The 26,149-nt window shown below is 44.5% G+C and overlaps 1 protein-coding gene across 4 annotated transcripts in view; it reads right to left on the bottom strand.

The window, feature by feature from the left end:
• The window catches only part of Prdm10 (PR/SET domain 10), a 107,950-nt gene that overhangs the window by 78,268 nt on the left and 3,533 nt on the right, over positions 1-26,149 (bottom strand). The window contains exon 1 of one of the 4 annotated variants that reach the window (XM_052755780.1): positions 15,949-16,492. The exons of the other annotated variants lie outside the window; for them this stretch is intronic. The gene's annotated coding sequence lies outside the window, so the exon portion shown is untranslated. Of the gene's footprint in view, positions 1-15,948; positions 16,493-26,149 lie in introns of those variants that run through there. 4 annotated transcript variants of the gene reach the window in all.

Genomic DNA, 26,149 nt, shown 5'->3' with positions numbered 1-26,149 from the left:
GTCATGGGGACCACAAGGTAAGGTTGTACAGTTTGGCCTTGTTTCCTGCCCCTTGTTTCGTGACCAGATGAGATACAAGCAAGCAGCTGCCATACACTACCCCACCATGGAGCCATCTGTACAATGCCTTTCCTGCCACGCTGTCCCTCCATGATACCTTTTATCCACTCAAACCTCTCACACCAAAATGAATCCTTCCTGCTTTCTGTTGCGTCTTTGAAGTCAGGTGTTCCATTAAAAGTAAGTAGTCACAGTAGAAGCTCCTCCCAAATGCAAGCCTTTCCCAGAGCACCCAGCCCTGTGGGGGTGGCTAGAGGGAGCAGCTGGCTCAGAACTAATCACAAGGACAAGACATTGAAGATAAATAACTCAAATTCATCTCAGCCGGGATCCAAGGAGCTCACACTGATCAATTCAGTTCATTAATTTAGCGCCCACACCAACCCAAAGAAGTTGTTTAAAACTCAGGTTCAGGAAACCTATAGCAGCAGACAGTAACAAGCCAGGCAGCGGTGACAGCCTCGTGAGGAAGAAGCGCCACGTTCAAGTTGAGAACAAGTACAGTGAAAATAAAGAGCTTTTGTTCTGTTCACATTTGGAATGTGTGCTAAAGCTTTTACATTTAACTGATTCCTAGAACAAATAGCCTTAGAATTCAGGAAAGAAAACGCACTAAGCTTAACTCTAACTTGTGAAAGGAAACTGAAGCAGAAATACAATGGACAAATAACAAAATAATGCATATTTCAGTACAAGTTCCCTATTCTGACTAGGAAATGCAAGGCTAGTACATCCTTCGAAAATGTGCTGGCTAGTTTCATGTCAACTTGACATAAGCTAGCATCATTTTGGAAGAGGAAACTTCAATTGAGAAAATGCCTCCACCAGATTCTTTCTTTCTTTTTTTATGTGCATTGGTGTTTAACCTTCATGTCTGTGTGAGGGTGTCAGATCTTGGAGTTACAGTTGTTAGCTGCCATGTGGGTACTAGGAATTGAACCTGGGACCTCTGGAAGAGTAGTCAGTGTTCCTAACCACTGAGCCATCTCTCCAGCCCCAGGGGTGCATTTTCTTGATTGATGATTGATGATTGATGTGGGAGGACCCCTGGGCTGGTGGTCCTGGAGTGGATAAGAAAGCAGGCTGAGTAAGCCATGAGGGGCAAACCAATAACAGCACTCTTCCATGGCCTCTACTTCAGTTCCTGCCTCTAGTTCCTGCCCTGACTTCCCTGGATGATAGACTACAAGCTGTAAGATGAAATAAACCCTTTTCTCCCCAATTTTCTTTTAGTCATGGTATTTTACCACAGCAATAGAACCCTAACAAAGACAATATAGTCTCTCAGTTTTGAAAAGAATTGCAACAGATTGCTAGGACTGCTGTGGAAACATAGGACTGAGCAGTCACGTATGTATGAAACAAATACCACTACCTTCCTGCCTAGTGAGGCTTCCCAAGAGCCTTGAGAGACCCTATGTCATCTGCTCATCACCTCAGTAGCTGAAAAGGTCTACTCTTGGTGTGACTTTGGAGAGATTATCACCTCTGGTGACCCAGCACCCTCAGGGCTCTCCATCCACACAGCATGGTGTCTATCTACCATACCACTCTGACTCCAACTAATGAGCTACTGGAAACCCAGAAGTGGGGTGGGAAGAAATATAGCTAAAATATTTTTCTAATTGCAGTAGGAAGTAAAATGTAGACAATTTAACTAGGCTATATATGCCTGAGAAGCTGAAGGCTTTCATAAAGGGTTTTAGCAAATTTTTTAAAAAGGAAGAAAAAAGAGGATGGGGAATATTGCTTCGCGGTAGAACACTTGCATAGAGGGTCTGATTCCCGGTACTGCAGGGACAAGTGAGATTATGCCTCTGACTAACAAAACTGTTTATTTGCTTCTTTAGTGTTTTATTTTTTTTATTTAAGCCTTTATAGGCTTGGGATAGTTCTATATAAACAGAGATATAAAGTTAAGACGAGTAGTAAGCCCACAGCATTAAGGGCTGCTGCATGTGTCTACCGAGGGCACATGTAACAACTGGACAAATGTCAACAGTGAAGCTAAGAGCCAACGCTCCAGCTGTAAAAACAACAAAATCACTTCAGAAATAAAACGTTATGCCATTGGTCGGGGGTGGGTACTCAGAAAAGCATTCAGACACTGGTGAGTAAGCGAAGGCAGATCAATTTTTGAGTAAACAGTCTTTTGATTTATGACAGTGAGCAGTTTCAACTCCAAAACTGTTGTAGAATGCCTCTTAAAGAAATGTTCCTCGGGGCTACCTGTTGCTCTTGCAGAGCTCCCACACCTACAAGACAGCTCACAACTGCCTATAACTCCAGTTTTGGAGATGAGATCCTCACTGACCTCCACAGGAACCTGAAAACATGTGGTGCACACAATGAGCGGCTGGAAACCCAGGAGTGGGGCGGGAGGAAGGATGGCTAAAATGCTTTTTTAATTGCGTAAAAAAGTAAAATATAGACAATTTTAGCTAGGCCATATATGCCTGAGAAGATGAAGGCTTTCATAAAGGATTTCAGCAAATTAAAAAGGAAGAAAGAAAAAGAAGGTTGGCACACACATAAACAAAATAAAAACTAAATACAGAGATTAAAATCTTTAAGGAGCCGGGCGGTGGTAGCGCACGCCTTTAATCCCAGCACTTGGGAGGCAGAGCCAGGTGGATCTCTGTGAGTTCGAGGCCAGCCTGGTCTACAGAGCGAGTTCCAGGACAGGCACCAAAAAAACTACACAGAGAAACCTTGTCTTGGGAAAGAAAAAAAAAATCTTTAAGGAAGGAAAGAAGAGGAGGGAGGGAAGAAGGAAAACAGGAAGGAAGGAAGGAAGGAAGGAAGGAAGGAAGGAAGGAAGGAAGGAAGGAAGGAAGGAAGGGAGGAAGGAAGGAAGGAAGAAAAGAAGCCCTGTCAGCTCACTAGAGAGATGGCTCAGTGATTAAGAGCACTTGCTGCTCTTGCAGAGGACCTGGGTTTGGCTCCCAGCATCCACATGGCAGCTCACAACCATCTGTAATTGTAATTCCAGGAGATTTTACACTTTCTTTTGGCTTCTGCAGGCACTGCACATACATGGGTATATTTACATACATGCAGGCAAAACACGTATACACATAAAATAAAAATAAATCTTACAAGAAAAAAATGTTCTAGTTGATTTTCTGACCACCATCAAGAAAGATATTATATAACCACAAGAGCTGAACTACTATTTAAGCATAAACAAATAAAAAGACAGACTGGGAAGCAAAGAAGAGAAGCAGGGCCGGACAAGGCTCAGGAGTGAGCCGGGGCAGCCGGACAAGGCTCAGGAGCGAGCCGGGGCAGCCGGACAAGGCTCAGGAGCGAGCCGGGGCAGCCGGACAAGGCTCAGGAGCGAGCCGGGGCAGCCGGACAAGGCTCAGGAGTGAACCGGGGTAGCCACTCCTTCTCACTCATGAGTCCTTCGAGCCCTCCCCGCCAGGCCATAGCTCCTTGCTCTCCCTGTGCACAAAAGGCTTCTAGGGCCATCAACTGAAGTTCTTCTTCTAAAAAAGGGTCTTTTTTCCAGTTAGAGTTAGAGCACTCCTTTCTTCATGAGTCAAAGGAGGAAGCAGCAAATCTTTCCTGTTAGCACAGGGAATGTGGACTTTCCCCTTCTAGTTCAAATAAGAACTTTTCATGTACCAAAAACAAAGGGGCTCCTCCCATCCCATTTGATAGTCTCTCAGGAGGCAGTGGGGCTCCATCAAGTCCTTCAAAGGAATCCCTAGCATTCACTCAAAGAAAAGAAAAACCCAGGTGATGGAACTTGTTGGGGGTCCGGGTCTGTCAACCCCACATGAAAATCCTTGAGAGTTCAAAAGGGCTCCGTGTGAGTTCTAAGGAAGGACAAACCTTGATGTCTGTCTTTGCTGTTTCACAAAGGATGGCTGCTTGCCTGATAAAACACAATCTCAGAGAGAAATTTGTCAGCGGGCCTCTATTCTGATCCCAGGAGCTACTAGGTAGAGCCTCCCAGAAGCAGTGTGTTGTGTTGCCACAGAGCAGCAGGCAAACCACAGCATCTGAGTTGGGACAAATTCACTAAGTAAGTGGAACCCTTAAAAACTAAAACAGTGTCTTTTTTCCAGGCCCACTGTCCTCTCTCTGGCAGACTACAGAGGCACGGTACCTCACAGGTTGAGTTGTTTTATGGCCAGTCTGCGGTCGGGATGGGTCCACCTAAGAGCCAGCCCTTCCAGTGTAGAAGGGGCAATTTCACAGTGTATTTGAGGGACCTTGGACCTCAGCTTCTGTGTGTCCAGTGGCATGAGACCACCACACATCCCATTCCTCTGTCCACCTGTGTTCAGACTTCCTGCTATGTCTCTAGCTCTGGAATGTCGGCCCCTGTGCTGACTGCATTAGTGACCCCTTCTGCTCGAACTGCTGACTTCCCAGCCTGGTGACATTACCTGAAGCTCTGAAGGCTTCTCTGCCTCTCAGCAGCTACCAACAAACTCTCCAGCCCCACAGGGAGGAGGTAGGTGCCAGAAGCTGGGCTTGTTTTCCTAAGGATCCCCTCCCCAGGAGCTGGCCGGGACTGGGCTACTCTTGCAGGAAACTGTGATTTCAAATGTTTTCTCTGTGGTCAACACTCCTGTTACCTTGTGACTGTGTTTATCAGAAACTTGAACTTCCCAATGCCAGTACAGGTTGTCCCAGACAAGAGTGACACTGCTTTATGGCCTATCTATGACATAACAAAACAATCTCATAACCAAGATACAACTGGGATCCTGGAATATTCTTCTCTTGATAAAGAAAAGAAGCAAAAAAGCACCAAGGAAGCCTTACAACAGAGGTGGTGTCTGAAAATGCCCTACTTTTACATATCCTAACTTTGAAATCGAATGACAGTTTTCTACGTGCATAATTTTTCACATAGCAAAGAGAGAAAGTATTTAAAAAGCATATATCTAATAGAAATTTATATAGAGAATAAAAAATTAAATAATAAAGCTGGGTGTTGGTGGTGCATGCCTTTGATCCCAGCAGAGGCAGGCAGATCTCCAAGTTTAGGGACAGCCTGGTCTATCGAGCAAGTTCCAGGACAGCCAGAATTGTTATACAGAGAAACCCTGTCTTAGTGGGGAAAAAAGGAGGAGCTGGAGGAGCTGGAGGAAGAGGAGGAGCTGGAGGAGCTGGAGGAAGAGCTGGAGGAGCTGGAGGAGGAGCTGGAGGAGCTGGAGAAGGAGGAGGAGCTGGAGGAGGGCAGGACTGGACATGTGGCTCAGCAGTTAAGAGCACATACTGCTTTTGTAAAGGCCTGAGTTCAGTTCCCAGCACCTACATCAAGTAGCTCACAACTACCTGAAACTCCACTCCAGGAGTATCCAAAGCATCAAATCTGGACAGTGACTCACATACACAGACATACACATAACTAAAAAATAGTTAAATAATTAAGACAGAATCACAAAGAATCTGAGTAAACATTTTTCTCAGACAGTTACAAATGGGCAATAACATACAAAAAGATGTTTAAGAGCTGAGGGCATAGCTCAGTGATACAGCAGGAACTTATATGTGCAAAGCCCTACCTTCAGTCTTCAACACAAACACACATACACACAGTATCTCAAGGGGAATAAACACATAAAATCCCAAAGGGAATAATGTGATATGAGATGTTATGTAGTTGAACCTCTGAAAACGCAGTAAGTAGTGTGCGATAGGTACATGCCTATAATCCTAACACTCAGGAGGGTGAGGCATAAAAACTGAAAGTTCAAGGCCAGCCTATACATATACATACATTATACATATATAGAGAGAAACTGTCTTAAAAACAAATAATAAAAAGAAACGGAGGAGGAAAGAAAAGAAAAACTATGATAAGTGAACAAAGCCAGTCACAAAAGACCACTTATTTTATTGTATCTTTCAAGTCCAGACTGGTAAGTCTATACCGACAAAATGTAGACTACTGACTCCACAGGCAGGACTGGGAGGGAGCTAAGGGGTACACGTTTCTTTGAGGTGATGAAAATGTTCTCAAACTGAACATATATGTGGATGTATTTTTAGACAAAATATTGAATTAGAAAAAAATCCGATAAACTTGTTTTAAATAAAAAGTAAAAGTATCCCTCTCCCATCTCTACATAAGGCCACTGTTGATAGTCTCTTGTGAGCCCTCTCCTGGTACACAAACTCAACACACAGAAACCAGCTGAGTCTATAAGCACATGCTTAAGTAGAGTCATACAACATGAGTCACACTTTAATATGCTGTGGGCATCTCTGAAGATACTTAAAGTATTTGTAGTAAATACCACTTTTAACATGGTAGATGTGGCCAAAACTTACTCAACTATTTACCTACTGAAGGACTTTCTTTGGTGGTGGTGATTCCAGGGATAAACCTGAATGCTAGGCAAGCACACTACCACTGAACAACATCCTACTCAATGTTTTCATTTTTACCCTTATTTAAAATGTGTATGTATGATCGGCTGTGATGCAGAAAAACCATCCATACATTCAAACATAAGGAATGTCTTAGTAGAAGGAAAAGTATTGGCACAAGACACTCAAGACCAAGCTCTCAGCACAAAGGAGATTTATCTGCCCTGAGGGACAGAGGGCAGGGAATAAGAGACAAAGACAGGAGATAGAGGAAGAGGGAGAAGGGGAGGGAACAAGGGAGAGGGGGAGGGATATTTGTCCCAGAGCAGAACAAAAGACTGCCTCTGGATAGAGGGGAGACAGATGTGGCACATAGGAAAATGGCAGTTTACGAAGGTACAAGGGGAAACCCTGTGTTAGGGTGAGGGGTTTAATTTTAATTGGGCATGTTAATTAGGTGAGCCAAAGGGGGCTTTTGATTGCTGGACTTCAATACTTGGATAGCTGGACCTTGGTAGTCAGCCTAGGGAGAGGAAGTGTCCAAATAAGGAAATAGGTCTTGGTGGCTAGCTTTAGGAATGTAATGATTTTTACTAAGGCAGGGGGAATTGGGAAGAAGGGCAAGGCCTGCCAGGGCCAAGTTCCAGCTGGCCAGAGTCCTTCACTTAGGAGCTGGGCAGCTTACTCAAATGACAAGGGAGCATTTCTAGAACCCAGGAGTTTGTGGCCACCTTAAACAGTGTAGGGAAACTGCTGAATTAAAAAATATTCAAAATAAAGCCAAGTATGGTAGCATATGCCTTTGGTCCCAGCACTTGGGAGGCAGAGGCAGGTGGATCTCTGAGTTTAAGACCAGTCTGGTCTAAAAGTAAATAAAATAAAAATAAAAATAACTTAGCCACATACATGTTTATTGTTCATGTGCGTACAGGTGTTCAGGTGTTGGTTCATGTGTGTGTGTGTGTCTATGTATGTGCAGGCCAGAGATCAAAGCTGGGTATTTTTCCTCATTGCTCTCCACCTTATTATTTTGAAGCAAGGTCTCTCACTGAACCTGGAGCTCATTAACTCAACTAGACTAATTGGCCAGGATGCCTCCGGGATCCTCCTGCCCCGACCACTACAGTGCTTGTATTACACTGCCCTGCTTTTATGGGGGTACTAGGGATCAAACTCAGGTTCCCAAGCTTATACAGCAAGTAACTTACTAACTAGGCTGTTGTAATTTTAAAATGGTGGGAAGGAGTCACAATATACAACAGGGTCCAAGTGGGAGGTTTATTGAGGGAGGGGAGAGAAGGGGGCAGAGATGGGGAGCAGAGAAGGGGGCAGAGCAAAGGAAGAGAAAGAGAAAGGAGACAGGAGGTAGGCAAGACCAGCCTTTTGTAAGGAAACATAGCAAATGCGCACATGGGGTGCTCTTAGTGCTGTAGCTGAGGTATATCCTGTCAGGACCCTAAGGGCAGGCCAGTACAGATGCCTAAATGCTAACATAGGCCATCTCCCCAACTCTACTTTACTTTTATTTATTTTTAGCAGGGATAGGCTTGGACCCAGGGTCTGGTGCCAGTGTTCCCAGTGAGCTATGGCCCTAGCTCCACAGTGACTATTACTGAACTTCTTTCCAGCTTTAGGTGCTTTCTGAACCTTTTCCTTTCTTGTCTGTTTTTGGTTCTGGAAACAGGTCTCACCATGTAGTCCAGGCTCCCTTGAACTCACTCTTCTCTCGCTTCTGCCTCCTGAGTGCTAGGATTACAAGTTCCTGACACCATGCCCAGTTCCCAATTCTTTTCAATAGCATTCAGTCTGGTTTGTTGGTTTGTTAGTTTGTTTGTTTCTTGGGGGTTTTGTTTGTTAGATAGCCCAAGCTGACCTTAAACTCAGTGTGTAGCAGAGGATGACCCTGAATTCCTGATCTTCCTGCCTCTATCCCCTAAGTGCTGGGATTACAGGCATATATCAGCATGCCTGGCTGCAGCCCGTGTTTTTATAATCAAAAGTTATTTTCATTATCATAAAATATTAAATTTTAGTTGTTTGTCATCATTGAGCTAATCTTTATAGAGTTACTCAGTGTCCACTGATAATGACGGTAGCTTAAGAAGGACTGGACACAGTGACAGTTAAAACTGAGCAGACCTTTGTTTCTACACAATTGATGCTGGCACTACACTGTAAACAGTCCTGCAGCAGCCGAGACACTGCAGCAATTACACATTTTTACTGCTTTAAATTTCCAAGTCTAACGTTATAGAGCCCTCTTGGAAACTCCCATCAGCTTCATGCCTTAGCCATTCAAGAGGAAACCCTCTATTGGTACTGCCTGGTCTCACTTTGGTTTTGATACTGGGGATCAGACTCTGCCTCAGCAAGGCTAAGCATTCACTTTACACTTAAGCCTGGCCCCAAGGCCCTGGTCTCACTTTCCATGAAGCGAGAGTGATGTGCAATGTGCACTAGAAGCACGATGAAGCCTGGTCCACCTATGTATGTATCATGTTCCGGCTCTCACTCGGTCTGCTGTCTTCCTCTATCACTCACCACTTTATCTGATTTTTTTGAGACAGGGTCTCTTCACTGAACCTGGAGCTCAAGGACTGGCTAGACAGGCTGGCCAGTGACATCTAGGGATCCACCTGTCTCTCTCCAGCTCTGGGGTTACAGGCACATGCTGCTGTTCTGAACTTAGGTCCTCACACGCTTTATCTATTGCGCCATCTCCTCAACCCCCAAGCTCTCACTCCTAAAATGGACCATTTCTTTTCTTCTTTTTGCTCAAAGTTGCTCCCACCTCAACTCCCAATTGATGAACTTGTCTCACATGTCACTGGGAAACAGATTCCTTTGGGGTTTACACGCACTCACTAACCCTTCCAGTGACAATGCAGGAAACAACCCAATCAAACCAACTAGCCATGAGCCCAGGTGGCTGCAGAGCCAGCCTTCTTGGGCCCTGATGAGCCCTTCCTTGTCTCTCCTGCAGTGTTACTTCCTTCCCCATGGGAACACCAGCAAAATGCACTAGAGTCTCCTATTTGTATTGAATATACAAGCCAGGCCTTGTGGTGCAGGCCTTCACTCCCAGCATTCAGTAGGGGACACACACACACACACACACACACACACACACACACACACATACACACACACACACACACACACAGGGGGTTTGGGAATGAGGGCTGGGTTTTAGGTGATAAAGCCTTTGCCCAGGATGCATGAGGTCCTTGGTCTGATCTGATCCTAAGTACTTGAAAAACAAGTTTGAAGATTTCTAGGCATACGCTGTATGCTGATAAAATGTTTACAATAGCCGGGCGGTAGTGGCGCACGCCTTTAATCCCAGCACTCGGGAGGCAGAGGCAGGCGGATCTCTGTGAGTTCGAGGCCAGCCTGGTCTACAGAGCGAGATTCAGGAAAGGCGCAAAGCTACACAGAGAAACCCTGTCTCGAAAAACCAAAAAAAAAAAAAAAAAATGTTTACAATGAACAGTTTCCCATGGACCCTGTTTCCTACCCAACTACCTGTGTCTCTGTTCACTCCTTCTCACATGTACTGAAAAAAGATACATGTTGTTCATCTCCATTGCCTCATTTGAGAATATACTTTTTTTTAATTTATTTATTTTAATTTCATGCTTATTGGTGCTTTACCTGAATGTATATCTGTGTGAGGATGTAAGATTCCCTGAACTGGAGCCACAGAGAACTGTGAGCTGCCATGTGTGTGCTGGGAATTGAACCAGGGTCCTCTGGAAGAGCAGCCAGTGCTCTTAACCACTGAGCCATCTTTCTAGCCCCAAGAATATCCTTCAAACAAAAAAGTATATCCCAAACTGGCTTGGAACTCACTAGGTAGCCAAGAATGACCTTGATCTGATCATCATGCCTCTGTTTCCTAAGTGCTAACACACAGGCATGCACCACCACAAGTGGTTTAGGTGGTCCTGGGAGTTGCACCCAGGGTCATGTGCATGCAAGGCAAACACTTTACCAACTGAAAACACATCCCCAACCGAAAATACACTTTTTCAAATGTATGTGCCAAAGGCAAGGCTTACTCCACACTTCTCATCCCACTGGGCCTTTCGATGGCGTTCACAACTTCCTTAAAACTCTGTCCCGGCTCCGTTCCTCTGGCCTTCCTCCTGTATCCGGAACATCTGCTTCACAAGCCCTTGGCCGGCTGGAGCTGCGGCAGCTGTGTTGCGCAGCTTCTCTCCGGGTTCCTCCTCCCCTGTAGCTTTATACCCTCCCCAGGCTCATCTGCCCCTAGGACAAGGACAACAGTTGTCTCTGCCTGGATGCTCTGGGCCAATATTATGGAAAATCTAATTATTTTTCATCATCCAGCTGCCAAAGTCACTGTCACCTCCTTGGGTGGTCGTTTGCACATCCTCTCTCACCTGCCTCTCCTTTAACACTCTGTTAGGCATTACCATCAATTAAAAGGACTGGGGATCTGGGGGTGTGGCTCAGAGAGAGCACTTACCTACCTACCCTGTAAGAGGTTCTGTGTCCTATCCCTAGCACTGCAGGAAAAGAAAAAAGGCAGGAAGCCGAGCATGGTGGAGCACTCCTTTAAACCCAGCACTCAGGAGGCAGAGGCAGCAGATCTCTGCGAGTCTGAGGCCAGCCTGGTCTACATAGTTGAATCCCAGGACTACATAGAGAGACCCCGCCTCAAAAAAACTAAAACAAATGGAAACAAAAAGTCCACTTAGGATGAATTCTCATCAACTAAAAATCTACTATCAGGCAGGGCACAGTAGTGCATGCCTTTAATCCCAGCACTCAGGAAGCAGAGGCAGAAGGATCTCTGTGAATTCAAGGCCAGCCTGGTCTACAGAATGAGTTCCAGGACCAGCAGAGCTACACAGAAAAACCCTGTCTCAAAACAAAACAAAATCTGTTATAATTAAAAACGACCCACAACTGCTACCACAGTGAAGAGATTATGTGTGTGTACGGTATCAAAATTTACACTGAGCTTGAATGAACCAGAAAGGGGAAAACACCAGGGGAAAAGCAGAGTACAAGTGACTCTTTCTGCAAGTGAGAATATCCTGAGAGGATCTGAATTCTTGCCGTCTAGACAACTGAAGGTACAGAGTTCAGCTGCTCTTAAGTTATGAAAAATTAAACTCAACATCAGTTCTTGTGAATGCAAAGAATAAGCTGGAAGCCAAACACGGGGAAGGAATTAAGAAGTGTGACTCTCCACTCCACGGCCTGTCACTGGTGACTGCTAGCTTCTGAGTGTTTCCACACCCACAACCTGCCACGCTCTCAGAACAGTGCTACAAGGTCTGCTCCAACACCCCCATGCCCTGAGAGGAGGCTCTGCACCCAGTGCTTAAAGCAGGCTGCAGTGGGCATGGGCAAGTCCAGCTGTGGTGATTCTGGAGCTACGGTGCAGATCAGCCGCCTCTTCAGCCAAAGCTTCCAACTGCTTAGCTAACAGGAAAGGCCAGAGACCCAGGATGACAAGCAGTCTGTCCGTCCTTGTGGAGCTGTAAATTCTTAAGGAATTCCTGGTGCCTGAACAAGCCCTTCCAGCAGCCTGCCACTGACCAAACCTGTTCTTCCTTCAGCTCTATCACTGCTCATACCTTCGCTGGACGAGGCACCAGAGCTTGAGGCTGGCGGCCAGGTAAGTTAAGTCACTCCAACTTAACCTCTCCTGTACAAATGATACCAGCACAGTTACCCCTGCAGTAGAACGGTGAAACTAGGAAGCAAGTCAAAGATGGCTATGGTATGGCTCAGTGCTGTGGCTTAGCATGCACGAAGGTTCAAGTCCTAGTACCAAAAAATAAAAAGTATATTAAAATGGAATTATGTAAATGAAAACTACAGAAAGTACTAAATGCCATAACTCATACACCGGAACCATCAAAATGCCGCTTGTCATCAATGTGGTTGTTAATAAAATTGCCCATAGACCCTAGTAATTCATGTTCATCCTAGGATTAAAAGGAATGAGAATAGTCATAAGAAAAAAACATACCTCACATTCTTCCTGCTCTTGCATAAGCAAGGTATTCTTGAAATTCAAAGCACACAGGCTACAAACTATGAACTCGCCACTAAACGTAAAGGTTTGTCCAGTCAGAAAAACAGAAAAACAAAGGGCTGGGGGTTTAGTAGTGGAAGAGCACTTGCCCAGCTTGTATGAGGTCCTGGCTTTGATTCCCCAGAATAAAAAAAAATAAATAAATAAAGTTGAACATAGGTTTGGGGACTTCAGTTTCGGTAAAATAATGATACACTGCATCATCTAGTGAGCCCCTAATCTAATGCCAGGCCATGTTGCTGCATTACACAGAAGTGATTCTGTTCATGACATTCTAGTTTCTGTTACCCTCACTTCAGTAGGAGATCTTCATTTTCTCAGTTTATTCTAAATTTGATGGAGTAAGATGAGAACAAATGGTGAGACTATAGAGAAACCAGGACCTTCATTTGCTCTTGGTGATATAAAATACTGTAGGCACTTTGGTAAAGAGTTTGGCAATTGATCAAGAGTTTAAACAGTTACCAGATGATGCACTGGTTCCTTATGAAGACATAATAAACCCGTAACGTATTTCCCCAAAGAACGTGTACATAAATATTCATAATGTTATTCATAAGAGCTAAAAACTGGAAACAATCCAAGTACCCATCAACTAATAACAGGATGCATAAAATGTAGAATATCTATATACATACCCATAAAAAGGAATGAAGAATTGGGAGGTTAAGGCAGAAGGCCAGCAACTTTGAGACCAGCCAGGACTTCACAGACAGCCCATATCTCAAAAAACCAGCTATCCACGCTCCTACAGCAGCCTAATTAAACTGGGGGGGGGGGGGGACTGAAAAAAGGAAGGAAGGGAGGAGGGAGGGAGGAGAAAGGAAGAAGGAGGGAGGAGGAGGGAGGGAGGGAGGAGGAAAGAAGGAAGGGAGGGAGGGAGGGAGGGAGGGAGGGAGGGAGGCATGACAACGGAAGGAAGACTGACTGGGAACAGGAAGATCAGTAGGAGGGGGACAAGAAAGGATTAGGGGTAAATACGTTCAGAATATGTTATACACATGTATGTAGTAAACATAATGAAATGCAGTATTAAGTATAACTAACATGTATTCATTAGAAAACGAAAAAGGGATGAAGCACTCATGCATGAATGGTGACGGGACAATGGATGAAGCCTGGCAGTACTATACCATGTGAAAGAGCTCGTTAACAAAGAAACATGTGACGAATGTAACATGTTCCATGACTCCACTGACACAGACCTGCAGAACAGGGAAATCATAGACACACAAAATAGAGACCAGGTGCCGATGGCTTGGGAGTCAATGAGAGAATGAATGGTGCCAGCTAAGAGATACAGATGGGGGGGAGGGAGGGACAGGGGAGGAATGGGGGAGGGACAGGGGGAGGATGGGGGGGAGACGGGGGTTAGGAGAATGTTATAAAACTGGTTGTGGTGAGGGTTGCACAATGTGAGGATTTGAAAGTCATTAAGTTATACAGTTTAAATAAGTGGATTGTACAGTACATGAATTATATCTCAAAAAAGCTTTATTTAAGTGTTGTAGATGGAACTTGGGGCTGAGTGCACACTAGGCAAGAGCTATACCACTGAGCTAGACTCCAGTCCAAAGCACTTTTTGTTTTGTTTTCCTGAGACAGGGTCTCACTTTGTACGTAGCCCAAGCTAGTCTGAAACTTAGGCAAGACTCCAACCTCGGCCTCTTGCATGCTGGAATTACAGGTACGAGCCACCATGTCCAGCTCCAGGGTCTTTTGTATGATTAAAAAGATGGAAGTTTAGCCAATATAAACTTTTACAAACAGAGAAAGTGTAACTTTTGTCACCAGAGTAAACAAGGGGGCATTTCTGGTGGGTTTCTTGAGAATTCCACAACAAAAACAAAACAAAACAAAACAACAAAACCCTGAGGAAATGCTTAGGAACTAGTAACGATGAGGGAAAGGGACAAAAGAAACGTCCAGAGCTGAGGAGATGACTCAGGGGGGAACAGCTCTTGCTATGCAGGACAAAGATCAAATCCCTAGCGCTCAGGTGATGTCCAGAGCAGGCATCTTATTCAAGGAGAATCTACCCGCAGGCACTCACGGGCCAACCAGCCTGCTGTGTTCAGGATCAGTCACGGCAGAAGGCAAGGCCTGATGCCTGAGGCTGTCCTCTGGTCACACACATGTGCATGTTTGCACTCACACATGAGAAGTTGTTTTTTTAATTTTTTATTTTTTTAAGCATCAAACGGGCTGGAGAGACAGCTCGGTGATTAAGAGCACTCCATGATTAACCTGGGTTCGGGTCCCAGCTCCAACATGGCAGCTGACAACTGTCTGTCCTCTGTCACCGCGTTCTGCAGGCACCAGGCAGCACATGGTGTACAGATACACATTCAGGTAAAACTCTCACATACATAAAATAATAAAATAAGTCTAGAGAAAAAAAAGAAAAAGCATCAAACAGAGGTGAAAATTGTGTGTGTGTGTGTGTGTGTGTGTGTGTGTGTGTGTGTGTGTGTGTGTGTTTTGTTTTTAATAGAAAGGTAAAAATATTAAACTCCATTCAGTTGGTCTACCTACAGTTCCAAGGTTCATGAACCAGTTTTTCTGGTTTCAAACAGAGGCAGGTGAAAGGCAAATTCCAAGGTCTGACCCTTGAAGAATCTCTCGCAATCAGTCGCACAGAGAGGAAAAAGCAGAGGAATCTTTGAAAATCTCCAGGTGATCCTTGTGTAAGCCAAATCTAGTTCCTGCACAGCAGGGAAAGAAAAATGCACAATCATTCTAGAAGTAACTTGAGGGCTGATTACAATGAGGCCTCTGATAATCATGGGGCAAAGAGCTCAAAATTCTTGGCCATTTAATGATGCGAATAAATATTCTTACACAAACTTCCAAAGGCCAAAGCTCCCACCTCAAAAAGGGAAACAAACAAACAAAAAGAAAAAAGAAACTTGGGCTGTCAATAAAGCTCAGAGGTTACAGAAAGGCACTTAACACCAAACCTACCACCTGAGTTCAATCCTCGGAATCACCACTGGTGGAACAGAACCTGCTCCTGCAAGTTGTCCTTTGACCTGAGCATGTGCACGTGGATGGATGGACACGGACACACACACACACACACACACACACACACACACACACACACTTAAAATCTTTTTTGTTGCTAAACAGTAACTTAACAAGAACGTTTACATCTTCCTTCAAAGAATGCAACTCACCGGATTCTTTAATCTAACTGTGGGTCTTTATGTCTTAGAATCCTGGAGGAGGTAGGGGTGAACTCTCTTTACCAACCAGGTTGTTTTCTGGGGATTTACTTTCCAGCTTCCCCTTACTACATGGAAACAAGCAAATCGGTACCAGACACCTCTGACACCTGAACTGAACTCTGAATGTAAATATGGACTCACGGAAGTCATTTGAAGACTGAAAACTGGCTGCAAATGACTCCCTGACCAGTACCGGGCCACCCTGTTATCCACTACAGATAGAGTCACAAGGCTCTCAGCGCTTACCCTTGAGCACCCTCACGAACAGCAGCATTACTGTAGACAACTCCCAGAGATCGGAGATCGATGCCACCGGTGGTAAGGTGTGCCTCTGCACAGATCGCTGTGTGCCTCTGCACAGATCGCTACGTGCCCCGCTTGTCTCAAACGCCTTAGTTAAAGCAGCACTCGCAGTAGCTAAGTAGGAAACTTGTAAACGGGTCTTCTGCAGCCTCAAAAGCTGCAGGTAACTATGCCTCAAATATAACAAATCCAACCCCAAAGATAAAATCCTGGAAGTATAGACAGAGGCATGGTCTGAAGTAGTAACTGTTTCCTTACTAAGTTCACTCGAACTTAACCCCTGGGGAAAAAAGTCTTGTTCTGAGACTGAACCATTATTCTGACTCAGGACTAAAAAACTAACTGATACTGGTTTGAAGCCATCCCTTATAGCTAATTCACAGCCCATGTAGACAGGCTAATGAGGGCCTCACCTGCTTCTCACTTCCACATTTTCACTCCTTGACATAGTTACAAGTGAAATGGGTAAAAATAAGCATTTTATTAACAAAATGATCAATCCAGCTAGATGACATATTGAGGCACTTACTGCTTTTTAAAAACTCTATCTTAGGTTAAGGATCTAGCTTAGTGGTAGAAAACTTGCCTAGAATGCATAAGGCCCTATATTCTACCTCCAGCACAGCAAAAAAGAACAAAACCAAAACTCTACAGCTGGGCATGGTGGTGAACGCCTTTAATCCCAGCACTCAGGGGGCAGAGGCAGGAGGATCTCTGATCTCTGATCTGTGGAGCTCCAGGAGAGTCAGGGCTACACAGAGAAACCGCATCTCAAAAACAAAACAAAACAAAAAATCTTTATCTTGGGTAAGGAGATGGCTCAGCCTTGGGTAAAGCGCTCATCAGCCAAGCATGAGAACCTGAGTTTGGATGCCTAAAACCTACATGAAAGGCCAGGTGTGCTAACACACGCCTGTAATTCTAGCACTGGGGAGGCAGACAGACAGGATCAAGAGAACTTGTTAAATTGAAACTGTGGCTACCACAGGCTGGCCATTAGATCATGAAACTGACTTATCCAGAAAAGTCTTACTTCATTATTAAACAAATGACTTGGAAATAAATATCTCTTTACTATAGGCATGAGTTTTCTCTTTCCTGATCCATTTTACAAGATGTTTAACTTCAAAATGATAGAATTTCTAAATGATGTGATGAGATTTTTTTTTTATTTTTATTTTTATTTTTTTAAAGACAGGGTCTCACTAGTAGCCTTGGCCTGGTATTTGCTGTGTGTTCTAGGCTGCCTTGAACTCACAGAGATCCACCTGCTTCTGCCTCCCAAGTGCTGGGACTAAAGGCGTGAGCCACCACTGCTAGCTAATTCACTTTTTTTTTTTTCCTGCATGAAGAGGCATTTAGAAATCAGCTCAGAGCCACTGAAATGACTCAAAAGCACTTGGCAGCAAACTTGAGGACCCGAGGCTGACTCCAAGGCCCACACAGTTGAAGAACACCAGCTCAGCAGTCTGCTGACCTCCACACGTGTGCTGTGCCTTTTGTCCAGGTGGAGCCTAGATGTTGGACTCATTTATATATGCACTACAGGAGTTCAATGAGATCACAAAACGGAGAACTCTTGACAGATGCAGCTCTTCATTTTAAAAATCAGCATAATCACAGTTCCATTGGCTCAAAATGCAGACTGTGGAAATTCAATGTTACCCAAGTAAACAAGGAGTGGGACAGTAATAATAGAGTGGCTGCCATTACTGAACATCTTGCAGGTGCCAGGCACTGTGAAATGCCCTTTAAATATCAGCTTTCAAAAAACTCCTCACCACAACCAAGAACGGCTGCTTGTCCAAAGTCAAAACACTACGTGGGGCTTAACTCCAGACCCATGACCACAGCGCGGGACCTCTTCCCCCACTGCAGCAACAGCTTTCACCCCTGGCAAGGCTGCCAGGCCCCAGCAGCGTTTGCATTTGCTGCTGTCTCCCGGTTTCCACCAGATGATGAAATCACAAGGCTAGACTGCATCTCAAGGGAAGGAAAGCAGGCTGTAATTTCCTCAACCCACAAAGAGCTTTAATTGAGCAAATTGCTCAAAAGCCAGCGAACTAAGTAACTACAAAGCCATAGTGAAGCGTTCCCGTTGGACAAAGAAGGAAACGTGTGTGTGTGTGTGTGTGTGTGTATGTGTGTGTGTGTGTGTGTGTGTGTGTGTGTGTGTGTACTTGAGAGTGCAGACCAGAGTGTGCACTTGTAAGTGGACATCAGAGGACAATCTCACGTGTCACTTCTCAGGCACTGTCCACCTTTCTGATGTTTCCTAAGACAAGTTCTCTCATAGGCCTGGATCTCACCAGCAGTGAGCCTCACAGATCCTCCTGTCTTCGCCTCCTTGGTACTGGGATTACAAATTCCACTGGTACCTAACTCTATTTTATACTTTCTTAATAATGCTGCTTTCCAAAGTAATTGTGCCAAAAAACACACTCCTACCAGTGTTGTATGAAGATCACTACTGTCAGCATCCTTACAATTTGGAGTTGCCTACTTCAACTTGGGTGTACGGGAATATGTCATTGTGGATTTAGTTTGTTTCTTAGTTACTCACAAGGTTGAGCAGATATAGACAAAGAGAGATAGAGATAGAGATAAATATATCTTAGACATGTGGGTTTCTCATTTTCCATGTTCTGTTGAAGATGCTGCCTGTCAATCCATTAGCACATGCAGCGCCTTGCTCAAGAATCTCTTCTCTATGCAGAGGCCACGCATATACTCTCCTCCATTAACTTCCAAAAGCTTTCTCATTTTGCTCTTCACCTGCTTCCTGGGTGTTTGAATATGTATGAGCCTATTTCTGGACTGCTTATGGTGTTCAACTGATATATCATTATTAATTTGTCAAAAGCAGTATTACATTGTTTTAAGTACTACTTCTTGGTCTCTAGCAGAGAAGTTCCCAATTCTCTTTCAAGAGCAGTCTGCCCTTTCTTAGAAGCAACTTGTCTAATTCTATATTTCTGCTGGGCCTACACTAAGCACATAAATGTTTTCAGAGTACTAACACCATGTTACTCAAAGTCACTCCAGAAAGTCTCTAGTATTTTTTCTACAAAATCTTACACATTGTTTGCTGAATTAATGTTATCTGCAGGGGTAGAACTGTAGACCAGCAATAGAAGTCTAGCCTGCCCTGTGTTAGACCTGCATTTGATCACCAGCACCACCAATATTCATATGTATCTGCTACAGTGTATAACTGTTGAAAACCATGGATCTGGAGGTGGGGGTATGAAAAATATTTTTTTGTGTGTAAGAAAGAAAGATGACCAAGTGGTGGTGGCACTTGCCTTTAATCCCAGCACTTAGGAGACAGAGGCAGGCAGATCTCTGAGTTCGAGGTCAGGGCTACACAGAGAAACTCAGTCTCAAAAAAACCAATTAAGACGGGGGGGGGGGGGGGGAGGCTAAATTAAAAGTCTCCTAAAGAAATGACAGGTGCAGTAAGTGGCACCTGTTAGCATTTAGGCATCTGTACTGGCCTGCCCTTAGGGTCCTGACAGGATATACCTCAACTGCAGTCACTAAGAGCACCCCGTGTGCATTCGCTATGTTTCCTTACAAAAGGCGGGCCTTGTACACCTCCCGTCTCGCTTTCTCTTCCTTTGCTCCCATCCCTAGTGAGCAGTCTCTGCCCCCTTTTCTGCCCCTTCTCTCCCCTCCCCTCAATAAACCTCCTACATGGGCCCCGGAGGTGTGACTCCTTCCTGCCTTTTTTTAAAATACAACAGCACCCACATGGTAGTGGTAACTGTCGAACTGGACTCAAGGCCCACTCGACAGAAGAGAAATCAAGCCTGGTACTGGATACCTAGCCAACTACCTAGGGTTAGTGAATCATGGATCTTATAAAAGAATCCACTACTGTTACTTTGCTAGAGCAGCACAATCCCTAACTACATTCTAAATCCTATCCTATATTCTCATCAAAGAAGCTTCTCTGTATAGCAAATGCAGACCATTACAGAAAACCACGACTGGATACAATGCAGAGATCAAGGGATCATGGAGATCCTGGCCCCAGCAGATAAATCTGCATCATAGCTCCTGCATCTACGGCTCATAAACATCATGGAAGAGAGGGAGGAAAGACTGTAGGAGACAGAATCCCAGGAAGTCTGCCATGAAACACTCGCTCCTAGAAATGGCTGCATAAACAAGACCAGAACAACAACTCTATCAACAGACCTATTAATGTGCTTTTGTTCTGTTGTTTTGTTTTGAGACAAGATCTCACTATATAGCTCTGACAGTCCTGGAACTCCAGACTGGCCTCAAACTCACAGAGATCTGCCTGCCTCTGCCTCCTGAGTACTGGGATTCAAGGTGTGCCACTACGGCTGGCTGGCATGTTAATGTGGAAAAAGGAAAATCTCAACCAGGTCACACCCCTAGACAAAGATCTACAGGCAACTAATGACTGCTGAGAGAGGAAGAATTACCATCTCCCCAGTATAAACCTCCTAATTAGCTAACCAAAACAAAGTGGTCAGCCCTAAAACCATACACACACAAACAAAAAAGAGACTCAGGAAGCTGTTTAGATTATATATTTGTGCACGCGCACACACACACATACATATTATCAAAGAGAGAGACTATCAATTCAAGAAAGAGGAGTTATAACTACATTTTAGTTTAAAAAGTATTAAAAAATAAAATCCAGGAGCTGGAGGGCTAGGGGTGTAGCTAGTGGAAGAGCACTTTTCTTAGCCTGGGTTCCATCCCCAGCATCATACACACATACACACACACACACACACACACACACACACACACACACACACAACCATAAAAATCCAGAATAATTTTCAGTTCACCCACTTCAAGAGACAAAGAGATGAATAAATGATGACAAGATTGAAACTCACTAACATACACTGCATTGCCTAGGACTGAGAATGCAGAGTTCTTATGTCCATCGGCTGCCTCCTCACTCTTGTATAATTCTCTAAAGCTGTCACTTTTTTTTTTTAACTGAACACTGTTCTATTGATGTCAGGTGTTAAAGTTTTGGGGAATTTGTTTTGGTTAGTTGGTTTTTGTTGTTGTGTCTTGGGGTTTTGCTTTTTTGTTTTTGTTTTTCCGGATGGGGTTTCTCTGTGTAACAGCTCTGGCTGTCCTGAAATTCACTCTACAGACCAGGCTGGCCTCAAACTCACAGAGATCCACCTGCCTCTGTCTCCCAAGGGCTGGGATTAAAGGCATGTGCCCCGCCACCTGGCTATTTTTGTTTTTGAGATAGGGTCTAACTATGTAATGCTGGTTGGCCTGGAATTCACTTGTAGACTAGGCTGGCCTTGAATTCAGAGATCTACCACCTGTCTCCTGAGTGCTGGGATTAAAAACGTGCACTGCCATGCACCCAGCACACATTAAGAATTAAATAAGACCAGGCTGTGGTGTCGCACGCCTTTAATCCCAGCACCCGGGAGGCAGAGCCAGGCGGATCTCTGTGAGTTCGAGGCCAGCCTGGTCTACAGAGTGAGATCCAGGACAGGCACCAAAACTACACAGAGAAACCCTGTCTTAAAAAAAAAAAAAAAAATTAAATGAAAAGTTAAAAAAAGTTGGTCAAAGGGAATGAAGCAACAGCTCAGCAGTTAAGAGGGCTTACTGATCCTGCAGAGGACCAGAGTCTGGTTCCCAGCACCCACATGGTGGCTCATAACCCCAGTTCCGAGAGACCTAACATCCTCTTCTGGCCTCCAAAGGCACTGCTGCAGTATGTGCAGGCAAAACACTCAGACACATTTTTCTAAAAGTTAGTCAAACATTTGGGGGAGAAGGGGCACGCCATTAATCCTAGCACTTGGGAGGCAGAGACAGGAAGACCTCTGACTTTGAGGCCAGCATGGTCTACAGAGAGAGTTCCAGGACAACCAGGGCTACACAGAGAAACCCTGTCTCAAAAAAACAAAAACAAAACAAAACAAAACAACAACAACAAAAGAGCTAGTCAAACATACTACAAATTTTAGTTACAGGACAAAAGAAATCAAGTTTGCTCTGAGCTGGAAGTTTAATCCCAATGACTAGCCTTCAAGATGCTGAAAGGTACAGTGTAGGCCACCAGGGGAGAAAGAGCATCAACAGCCTTAGTCAACTGTAGGTTCTGCACACTACACTACCAACCTGCCAGGCAAGATGTATCCACAGGTGCAGCAGTGGTATAACTCTTATGGGAAGAACCAACGTGTTGTGCTTGGATTTGAGACAGGCTCCACGGGAAAGAATTCCTACCAGTTACTGTCAACCTGGTGAAAAGCCTGTGGCAAGAGAGATCATAGGCCCTAGTGGGAAACTACAAGTGTTGTTTTGCTACATGGATATAATATATCCATCAAATTGCTTTCTAAATATTTATATTGATGCCCATAGACAAGTACTGCTATCAGCCTTGCTCAGAATAGCTTCTTGTTGCAGCAGGTGATGGTTACCACAGAGACTCATAACTGGTTGAAGTGCTGAGAATAAGTAATTGTTGAATGCAAAGTCATAAATGGGACATCTTCAACATACACACTCTCTTTCTCTCCCTCTACATCTCCCACCCCCACACCAATGTTCCGAAAACATTCAAGAAGGGATAAGGGGGTGTTGAAGCGATGGCTCAGTGGTTAAGAGCACTTGCTGTTCTTGCAGAGGTTCTGGGTTCAGTTCCCAGCACCCACAAAGTGACTCACAACTGTCTGTAATTCCAGTCCTAGGGGATCAGACACCCTCTTCTGACCTCCACTAACAGCAGGCATACACATGGTTCATATACATACATTAAGGCAAAACACTCATACACATAAAATAAAATAAATAAACTTTTTTTTTTTTTTTTTGAGACAGGGCTCTGGAACTTGCTTTGTAGACCAGGCTGGCCTCGAACTCACAGAAATACCACCTGCCTCTGCTCTCAAATGCTGGGATTAAAGGCGTGTGCCACCACCACCTGGCAGGTTTCCTTTTTTTGGTTTTTCGGAACAGGATTTCACTGTGTAGCCTTGACTGTCCTGGAACTCACTCTTTAATCAAGCTGGCATCAAACTCACAGAGATCCACCTGCCTCTGCCTCCTAAACGCTGGGATTAAAGGCATGTGCCACCGCCTCCCAGCTAAATGAAAACTTTTTTAAAAAAACCTCTATGGTGGAGAGTAATAGAGGAAGATAGCTGATGTGTGCCTCTAGCTTCCACACACAGGAGGCACACACAGGAGCATGCACATGTGTACATAATACTGCAAAGACAGACAAAACAGATCCCATTTTATTATCAAGTTCAAACAATGAACTGACTATACATTAATTCAGTAACATTTAACACAACTGTGAGGGAGTGGTTCTGAAAATAAGACACTCTTCAAAGGAATACCTGTGGGTTTGTGAGCGCTATCATAACCACTAGAAAAACTAAACACACCTACAAATTAGCACGAATAGTTGACACTAGAAGAGCCTAAAGATAATAAGCACATTATATTATTGCTGCTTCAGAACACCTCGCCCCGTCAGGTTTAGGCTAAGCTGTTCAATAAAAATACAGGAGCTACATAATTTAAAGTTAACAGCAGAAACAGGTGAAATTAATTATGTTATTTAACGACCTAGCCCACATATTGTCCTCTCAACATTCAAAGTATTATTTTTTTCATGCTAAAATTTCAAAAACTGGTGTGTACAGTTCACACTAGCACGTTGCACACACGTGTCATACTTCAGAAGTTTAGCAGAGGCAAGCTGCTGGCTACATCGGACACTGTACAATGCTGAGCTACGGGAACACAGCAGGGGAAAGGCTGCATAAATCACAACACCAGAGGCCCCGAGGCTGAAAGACAGCAGTCAGCTTCAATACTCTAGTTTTTACTTATTTATTGGGAGTGCGTGCATGCTCCGGCGGGCCAATGGAGACTAGAGCCCAACGTGGGGAAGTGCGTTCTTTCCTTCCACCACGTGGGTCTTGGGGACTGAGCTCAGGCCACGAGGTTTGGCACCGGGCGCCTGTACCAGCTGAGGCATCTCTTCCACTCCCACCCCCACCCACACCCCCACTCTAACTCAAAGTAAATGAGTTAAACTTTAAAAATAGCCAACAGTAACCAGCTATTTCATCAGATTGCCTGGAACCTTCTGGCAACCCTCGTTTGGAGTCAAAGCCCTATGCAGTATTGGTTTTGTAACAACTGTTTCTAGCACATTTTAACTAGTCTTGTTATCATTATGAGATTAACCGTAACTTCCTTCTTCCCTAACCAGTTCCTCACACACTCCTCCTACTAAATTCACTAAACTGTTTCAAAGTTATCCAAAAAGAAGCTGCTTCCAGGAGCTGGAGAGATGCTCTGGGTTAAGGAGCACTTGCTGCTCTTGCAGGAAACCTGGTTTGGGGTCCCAGAACCTATACAGAGACTTACAACCATCTGGAACTCCAGTTCCAGGGGATACCACACCCTCTTCTGGCCTCTAGGGACACCAGGTATGCATGTGGTAGGCAAACATTTGTATACACACAAAAAATAAGCTTAAAAAGGAAGCAACTTCCAGTCACGCCTACAATAACCTGAACAGACTTTTGGTTACCCAGGCATGAGCACCAGGAAGACAGCAAATGATCTCAGAAAGCAGGGAGGGGCAATTATGTTTCAGAACCAACAGCATGGTGTAAACTTACAGAAGCTCCAGGAAATGAACTGGACTTGCACCAGCTCAGAGTATTCCAAATGAGCCTTCAGTTGGTGTTATAATGACATTTCAAAAGGAGAGGGACCAAATACTCTTCCACCACTTACACAGTGACTCAACTAAACCACATAAACAGAGAAGGGAGCTGGTCTGTGGTGGCCAACACCTTTAATCTCAGCACTGCGGAGGCAGAGGCAGGTGAGTCTCTGAATTCAAGGCCTAGGACAGCCAGGGCTACACAGAAAAACCCTGTCTTGAAAACCAAAAACATAAAAGAAGACAGAAAAATATGGACCAAAGCAACAAAGAAAAGCACCCTATTCATTTTCCTGCTTCTACCACACCGGGACCCTTGGAGATTTGCAATGGAACCACTCTGCAAAGATTTGGTTGGCCCAAGCTTGTGTGTGCAGTGATGTTGGGGGTGGGGGTGAGGGTGGGAGTGAGGGTGGGGGTGTGTGCCATGCACTGGGGACTGAACTCAGGGCCGTACACACACCAGTCACACTCCACCACTGAGCTATATCTCTAGCCCTAACATTTCATATTTCTTAACTCCCTAGGCTAAATTTCCATTTGTTAATCTGTCAGAGATTAACAAACAGAAACAAGTTCTGCATGGAGGAAAGCAGATAGCTAGACTGGGAGTGTCTACATTTCTAGAATGTTCAAGTGGCAGTAAGTATGTTGGCATTCACATTTACAACAGGATGCTTACTAGTTTTCACCACATAATTTTTACCAAATGAAATCATACAGTCACCATGCATTTACTACTGCTGAAATTGTAAACTTACTGAGGAATAGAAATTACAACTCAGTGCTTCTCCGCCCTTAGTCAGCTCTACTTGTCCAGAAACCTATCCTTTCCAGTTGTTTTTGCTTTATTGTATTCATTGTGTACATGTGTGAGTGTGTGTTTATTGGCCTGACTGCACATGTGGAGCTCAGAGATCAAGTATCTTCCTCTATTGCTCTACACCACCTTTTCTTTTCTTTCTTTCTTTCTTTTTTTTTTTGGGGGGGGGGTTGTTTGTTTCTCTGTGTAACATCCCTGGCTGACCCGGAACTGACTTTGTAGACCAGGCTGGCCTCGAGATCAGAGATCCACCTGCCTCTGCCTCTGCCTCTGCCTCCCGAGTGCTGGGATTAAAGGCGTGCGCCACCACCGCCCAGCTTCATTTTACTTTTTAAAAGCAAATCCTGGGTCAGTGAAACGATGTTAATCTCAAAAGATGGGAGGAGAAAGACCACCAACCCAAATCATCATGGCCAAATTAATTAAAGCAAGCTTTGTCATTCGTGTACGTGGGCTGCTTCCCCGAGGTGGGATTCAAGAGGGCAAGAATGCATGTGAGGAAGACAAAGCTTATAGCTCAGAGGTAGGAGGTTTCCAATGGGAAATTTGGTGGGCAAAATAGGCGGGTTACAGGAACGTAACATAAGCATAACAGG

This window comes from Peromyscus californicus, unplaced genomic scaffold (genome assembly GCF_007827085.1).
Source record: "Peromyscus californicus insignis strain IS unplaced genomic scaffold, ASM782708v3 Scaffold_11__1_contigs__length_118956290, whole genome shotgun sequence".
In the NCBI taxonomy this organism is placed as follows: Eukaryota; Metazoa; Chordata; class Mammalia; order Rodentia; family Cricetidae; genus Peromyscus; species Peromyscus californicus.
This window is presented reverse-complemented; position numbering and strand designations above follow the sequence as displayed.